We start from the raw sequence: 8,273 nt of genomic DNA, 5'->3' as shown, positions 1-8,273 counted from the left end.
TAGTCTGTGATTTATTGTTTACAGAAACGAGCCTCTGACATTATACAGTCCTGCCCACATTGGGTCCCTTCTTCTGGGCAAACCCTCACTGCTTTGCTAATATTGTCCTCATTGCCCCATCCCTGGAGGTGCTCAAGGCCAGGCTGGATGGGGCTTTGGGCAACCTGGTCTGGTGGGAGGTGTCCCTGCCCATGGCAAGGGGGGTGGAACCAGCTGGTCTTTGAGGTCCCTTCCTACCCAAACTGTTCTGTGGTTCTATGATTACTATGGATCAGGGGCCAGCAGAGGCTGGGCCCCACTGCACTGATCCCTGTACAACACACAGCAGAGGCAGACACTCCTCACGTCTGTGAGACAGAGCTGTGCAGGCAAAGGTGGGGGCAGGATGAAGTAACGCACAAGCAGAACTGTTGTGGCTATGAATTTCACATCAGCACCACAAACATATTTTCCTTTTGTTTCCTTATTTAAATCTGCTGTGTGGAAATGCATGGGGAAGGGGACTGTAGCCCTGAGGCTCTTGTGCCAGCTTTGATGTCTGGATGGCTCCTCCCTGCATTTTCTCTTTCCCCTAAACCTCGAAGTGGTGAGAGAGCAAAAGGGCCATGGGTGCCCGTTCCCTAACTGCTGTCTCCTCCATCTATTTTTGCATTTGGAGATTGAGTAGTGATCAAGTTTTGCCTCACTTTTTGAACCAGAACAGTGTTTTATGCAGACTCCTTCATCCCTCTTACTTACCCCTCCTCTTAGAACAGGATTATTCCCTGAATTTATTATCTCTTGCTCTGCTCCATCACTTTAAAATGTCTTTACCCACACCCTGCTGGGTTCCTGTCACCCTGGTCCAACATTAAGCCTAGGTTTAACTTCATCTTGCTACTCTACCTACACGAGCTTGTCCCATCCATACCTAAGGAAAGTCAGTAAAAGGGCCATTTTCTCAACAGGATTAAAATATTTCCACAATATTTCCAGTTGGATCGTTGCTACCTGCACTGCTGGCCCCAAGCCCAGACACCCACTGGGGTGGGAGAACTGGCAATGCTCCACAATGGGAGCTGGCCCACCAGTGGCCATCTGCAGGCTGGGGCCCCATCAGCCCAGCACTCCATGGCATTTTTGGAGATCAGAAGTGATGCATGTGTGCTTTAAACCACCCACAAGCAATGGTTGACGTTAGTAGTGATAGAGAGGAGGGAAAGGCTGTCCCCACATGGAGCTCCCCAGTGGGGCTGGTGGGGGACATGATGCTCCCCATACATTTCTTTCATCCCATATTTTTTATAAGGAGAAATACATTCAGCTCGTCTCCAGGAGAAAAACATTGTGGACATTTTCATATTCCCCTGCTCAAGCCTCTGGAGGTTATGTGCACATATTATGATTACAGAGTTGACTATAAAGTGTTTTGAAAACCAGCACTTTTCTGACTTTCTTTGCAATGCCCTTTTGTTCTGCCAAAAGCTAACACAAGTGTCCTCTGCTGGTAAGCATTTACAATAATAGCTCATTCCTTTCCTCCCCCTTTTGCAATAATATTTTTCTGTTTGGTTTCCTCCCATCATTCATATGGAAGTTTTCATTTCTCTTTGAGGAACAACTCCATTTCAATGCAGCTCCCCTGGAGAGGGCCTTCCTGAGGACAGCTCTTGAGTGTTGCAGACCTGTCGTACGCGGAGCCGATCGCCCAGCCTTTGTCCATGCTGGCAGACTGCTGGGAAAACTAATCCTTTGTTCCTAGGACTCCTGTTAATTTAATTATTTTTGTATTGTTCAAACGCTGTCTTCAGATTCTGACTTTCTGTAAACATGCACAATACTGCTCTGGTAATACACAAGTGGCTTCCCCACACATCTGACAGTTTCCTCTGTGAAACACATTTTCTGCACCCAAGTGATCAGACAGACCACTTATTGATACCGTAATTTAGATATCTAATCTCTTCTGACAACTGAAAACAGAGTTGAAACGCTGTTCATGGGGAGGCAAAGAGGAGAACAATGGCACTTGCCATTTCTTATTCCCATCTCCCTGTGCCACACACACTCCAGGCTTTGCCTGGCTTCCGTCCACGCTTTAGATGAGGGGTCACCAAAGACAATAGAAAACTGGCTCCAGGCAACACAGAGCTTTTGTTGCTATTGTTTTAAAGAGCATATTGTACACAATACATTTACTCAAAAGGCAGAGCCCCCAGTTTTGGCCCTTGAATGATTGTCTTTAAGAAAAGCCCTCATCTGGGAGCTGCACTTCTGCTCCCATTACTCTCCCAGAACACGAAGCTTCTTAGGCTTGGCCAGAAGTTCTGCATGTTTCTGCATAAATACCAAGCCGTGATGTGTCCTGGAATCACAAATACCAAGGGACCATCACAGATAGGTAGAGTGCTCTAATGGCTTGCACTCAAGATATCTGTTTGTACTCTTGATGTTGTCACTGATTCACTGAGGAACTTCAGCAAGTTATTCACCACTTTTTGGGTTGTTTTATTGCTTGTCCCTGGAAATGGTCTTGAGGGCCAGGATTAATTCCTATTTTATGTGTTTTATAGTACTTGGCAAAATAGGCCATTAGATACCAATGTAGCACAAATAAGATACAGCCTGCTGCATATTCTTGGGACACAGGGTTATTATAGTATTGCAAAATATTCTGAAGATATATAAGATGTCCAACTGGTGCACTGAGATGTATCTTGAGATATTCTAATAAGGACAAAGGCTAACACATGTCTCCCATTGAACCTCAGGATCACCTGCTGACAGCAGCAAGATTGCCTGCTTGCATTTGAATCAGTTGTTTAATTAAAAAAGTTTTTAATGCAAATCACCATAATCATTTAAATCTGAGCGTAGTCCTGGAAGCCTCGTATCCTCTCATCTGCCACCTCTGGGGTCCTCCTGAATAGGCCTCATGTCTCAGAGCTGGCTTTCTAGGGACTTCTCCTCTCAAACCCAAAAGCTGCTATCCCTGCAGGAGTAATGTGATCTAGGAAACACAAACATCTGACATTAATTCAGGGCCAGAGCCTGCCAGATATGTTCCTCATGAGCTGTACCATACGCTGTGAATAAAGGCATTGACGGCCACTGAGCTGCTCGTGTGGTTGTTTTCTACAGAGGTGGCAGGTTTGGGCTCTGTGGTACCAAAGTCAGGCATCAAGAAATGCCTAATGGTAACACTTGAAAGAGTAAAGGAAGATATTCAGGCCTGGTTCTGGCTTATGCTACCGCAAGTTACAAGTGCCTGTTCAATGCCGGAGTGCTGTGAAGGCCTGAGGTATAGATACAACCCTGTCTTTCAGAGCTGTACGTTTGAAAAGTAAAAGAAAAGGACACAGATTTCAAAGGCGCATTAGACGAGTTCCTCTGCATATTCAGAAGAGAACAGACTCAGAGCTGAAGTGATGCAGTGTCTGGAACAATTCCACCACCAGGCCTTTCTGCTGGGTGCCAGCGGCCTCCTGCAGAGGCAGTGCAGACTTCAGCTCCTTCAGACTGTGAGTCACGGCGCCCTAGCGGGAAGCCTGCCATCCCACTAAGGAGGTAGGGATGCTAGAAGTACCCACAGTGAGCCTGCATCCATTCATTAAGGACATTGGCCTCGTTTATGGCCAAATGGGAGACAGCTGCATTTTGGCAGTGTGACACGCAGTGTCATTCCCAGAACCAGGGTTATCCCATCTGAACACCTCTCATGTCCCCTCCAGCACCACAGGCACCTGCCAGTTTACTTGCCTAAATTTCCCAAATTTTCCATGTGAGGTCACACACACAAAGTGAATGGAGAGACAGGTAGTGTGCTGTACCTTCCATAATTCATATGCAGCATAGGAAAAACAATGTCTGTTTTGGCTGAATTTTTCGTGTTGCAGCCATGAGGAAAGGCCCATCATGATATGTGGACACATTACATGGTGCATGGTGAAAGATGGACATCTTGCAGAGGGGTTAATTTTAGTGGGTTCACAGCAGCCTCAATCAGGCCTGAGCCAAATTTGGGAGGAGGGGCCTTGCCCTGCCTCAGGTGTTGAGAGAAGGAGCAGCTCCACGAGCCCCCTGCATCCCCTCGCCGAGCCCACCAGCCCTCAGGAGCGAGACTCCCCCTGCCCACGGAGTGCTTGGTTTCTCACCTGTGAAGGGGAATTCACCTCTCTGGTGTCCCCTGTGGAGTCTTCATCCTCATCCTCCCTAGTCACATCCCAGCTGCAGCTCTGGATGCTACACCAGAGAAAAGCCCCCTCTTCCTCTCACCTAGCGTGGCTCGGTACCTGCGAGCAGCCCCAGGAACATTTGTTTCCTCTGATGGAAATTCCAGAAACAAGGCCAGTCCCCCCCAGCAAGAGAGCAGCTTGCAGATGATTTGGGAACCTGCCTGAGCCAAATCAGCATCACTGCTATTTGACCAGAAAAAAAAACATGTTTCAGACCTCTGCAGGAACAGAAAGCCTGTCCTTTCAGCAGTCACACACTTGGACAGTGGTTATGTAGAGGAAACCAAGAAAGCATTCACAGTAGATTTCTAGAGATGTGGGAAGCTGGCTCTGTCAGCTCTATGGAACAGACAATTTTAAAATACCAGCAACCACCACTCATGATAAAAAGCTGCTTTAAAACGCATTTGCATCAATGGAGCCTCCTAATCTAAACCCTCTGCTTCCTCGGCTGGGAATTCAGAGCTAACCCTGTGGTAGGAGGTAGGAAGCGCGCATTTCAGCACTGAACGTACTAATCCTGCCTTCTGTGCAGCGGGGTGAAACTTTATCGTCACGCGTCCTGGCAGCCTCACACAGTAAGAAATGTTTCTGAGGGTGTTAGCTGAGCTGTGTCAGGCAGACAGCCCTCTTACGTGTGATACAACTTTGGCTTCACAGCCAGCAAGCTACAAGCCAGAGCCCCAGTGGTTACTAGCATATCACAGACAAAGCCATAAACAGCAAAATGTGGTGACTATCCCACAGCTGAAATGGATGCCCTGGAGCTGTGGTAATGGCATTGGACTGAAGTCAGGCTTGGCAACTGGTGCTTCACAATACATCAAATGGCAAAATCCTCCCTGATTTCAGCAAGGCTTCGGTTTCAGCTGCATTTTCTCCCTTCAAATATATTAGTGGCCTGTATCCAGTGATTTTCAACACTGTTCCTATCCAGCATCCAGCCATGTGTTAGCCACAGCAGCTCAGGCAAGCTTTCTTTTCATAAAGTAGTATTTCTGTTTTCCCTTGCTTCCGACTGAGATGCCATTTCACAGGTATTTTCAGAATTTCTTCTCTCCCTGTGTCTCAGTCTCTCCACACATCTCTCCACCAGCAGGTCATGGGGGAGGTGAGCACAAGGATGGGACACCTTCCTTTTACCCCTTGTTGTGGGGCAAAAGGGTCATCTCCCTGAAAGACTGTTCTTGCAATCTAAGCATATTCTGGTTATATATATCTAATCAGTCATTAATTTGTAACTGATATTGAGTGAATCCAATCCACAACTTCTGGCCAAGCCCTGGCTTCACAGTGCAGCTGGTGCTGTAGCACTGCGTTTCCTTGGATTTTCTTGCTCTGAGCCCATCTTATCTGAGGTCTACTGACACTGCGTCACTGCTGTTGCTCAGAGAACATGATGAGCCTTCTCCAGCCATTCCCACTCCCCTGGGCAAAGCAGGGATTGGGAACTGAGTAAATGGGAATTTGAGTAAAACAAACGAACGGTTTTGATTATGCCCGAATTAGTAGGGTAATTAGTGTGTTATATAGGGAGACTGATGTTAAGAGCAGCGGCGGGTCTGCCAGGGCTGACTAACACAGGATGGCAGTTTTTACATGGATGTTTCTGACAAGGGCAGCACACTTCCCTACCCAACACACTTTTGTTTGGGGTTTTCTGCCATGCTGAAACTTTGAGAGGAAAAACAGCCAAGGAGGGATGAGTCATGGCCATGCCGGGGGCCTGGCGACAACTCGGAGGTGGAGCTGGCTCACAGGCCCCGCGTGGCCGACTCAGGCAGCGCTGGAGCTGGAGAGTTTCCCAGGAAGCCCTCCTCACTCACAACTGCAAAAAAAAAGATTTAGTGACTTCTTCTTGGCATCCTTTAGCACTTTCCCTGCCAAACAAGTCCTAAATGTTCACCTTTTTCAGTTGGACTTAATCATCCCTTAGCGTGAGCGTTCAGGCTTCTTCACAGGATCGTAGAAGAGGGCTTAGCCTCTGCCTTTATGCGATGGCACCAGAGCCTGCTGAAAATGCCCAGCCTGACATATCCTACAACTATATATACTTTGGTTCACGTCTATATTGCACTGGGGACTCATCATAGTGCTGTGATTGATTAATGAGCCCACGTTTTTCCTGAAAAAGTCAAATTTCAGCCCCGGCTGTGGAGATCTGGTGGTGCAGGGGTGAGCGGGACAGTGAGTTAGAGGCCAGGAGAAGGGGTGTGAGCTGGTAAGCTCTGTATGAAAACATGCCACCCAGCTGCTACCAGAGGAAATGCAGAAAGTCCTCAGAAACATATCCAGAAGATCTGACTCCTTCCTGCACCCAGTATATGCAGCTGAGATAGAACACAGATTTTTTCCCCCTCTTCCTTGAGTTGAGGGTGATAACAGAAAACATGATACTTTATCCTGAGTGGAAAAGGGAAAAGGAAAGTTGTTTGGGGCCTGTTCCTCTCTGAGGAGCAGACTAAGGCAGCCAGCCTGAGGAACATCTCATCAAGAGCACATTTTCTGAACAGGACAGCCACGCTGGGTAAGGGCTACATGTTACCAGCTCCTGATGCTGGGTTTGAATCCTTTTGGTATTTTCTCTTATTTTCCTTCACTGGGAGGATTTCTCAATCACAGCAAAGTGTGTTTGGTGATGTTTTTGTCCCTCAGCCTGAGGAGATGTTGACAGTCTCATTTCCTACCAACTGCAATTCTGCAATTGCTTAACATAAAGTGTTGTCATGAGTTTCTCATATTGAGCATTACGAGCTCCTAACCTCTCATTCAAATGATCTGTTGAAAATATCATGATTGTTTTATTGCTATAACCACAAACATTAAATGCTGCACATGTTTTAGGCCAAAAAATAAAAAATAAAATAAAAATAAAAATTATTCCTTGAAGTTACCATGAATAATTTGCATCTTTCAATTTGAGAATGTGTTCACACATGTAGGGAATTAATTATTTCCAGATAAATTCACTTATTTTCAGTAAATGACTGTTATTTTGACTTGCACCAACAGTTGTTAATAAGGCAAGATGAGGGAGAGAGAGAAAGAGAGAGAGAGAGCGAGAGGAACACGTGTCTCTACCAGCTGTTGTTTCACTCTTTCCAAAAAGCATGAAGAAGTTGTTGGCAGTCATTACAAAAAGATTTTCTTTCCTCCTTTTCAAGCACAAGTATAACAGCTGTTGCCTCTGGCAAGTGTAATTTTTGCCTGATTAATGCTCATCCCATACAGTATTTTTATAAAAGACCAAACAAGAAAACAAAAAAAAATGGTGAAAACTGCAATGAATCAAACTCAGTTCACAAGCTTGGAATACCCGAATAAGAAAAAGAGCACTTTAGCCACTTGAAGACATCTCACAAATTCAGAAGGAAGGGCAAAAACAAACAAAATGAACCCTGCAGGATGCTGCTTCAGATTTCCTACCAGATCGTTTCCGTTGCTGTATCAACAACTGCGCTTCTTTTCCCACTTCGCTGCAAGTCACTTTCTTGATAGAAACTTTACTTATTTGTTCTACATTTAGATTTGAGAAAATGCCCATCCTGTGGCAGCTAAACAGTACGGTAGGGCTGTCCTGTGCATGGCTGGTGGTGGCAAACACTTGCAACCTCAGTCTATTTCAGAAATACAGCATCTCCTCAACTGAGCTGAAGAAGTAGACGAAAACATGTGATTTTGGTAGTCAACACAGCTTTTTCTTATAATTGTTCAATGTCACAGCCACAAGTGCAATCTCCTCACTGGAAGCTCTGTCAAGGCAGCCTGGATAGGACGGCACCCATCAGCCCCTACAGTGCTAGCCCCACAGGGCAGCCAAATCTTTGCTGAACAAACTCCCCATCCCCGTCACTATCTATCACAGGGAAAAGTCACCTTCTCAGTACAAGAAACCCCCCCAGCTTCAATTTTTCTTTATTTTTTTTTCAGCCAAGCTGCTCAATTGCCTTCTTCAGCACTATCTTAGCGATATGGTTTAGTGGAGGACTTGTTAGTGTTAGGTCAGAGGTTGGACTTGATGATCTTGAGGTCTCTTCCAACCTAGATGATTCTGTGATT

This window comes from Aythya marila (assembly GCF_965140915.1).
Source record: "Aythya marila genome assembly, chromosome: 3".
NCBI classification, from domain to species: Eukaryota; Metazoa; Chordata; class Aves; order Anseriformes; family Anatidae; genus Aythya; species Aythya marila.
The sequence above is the reverse complement of the archived record's forward strand: the minus strand, read 5'-3'. Positions refer to the sequence as shown.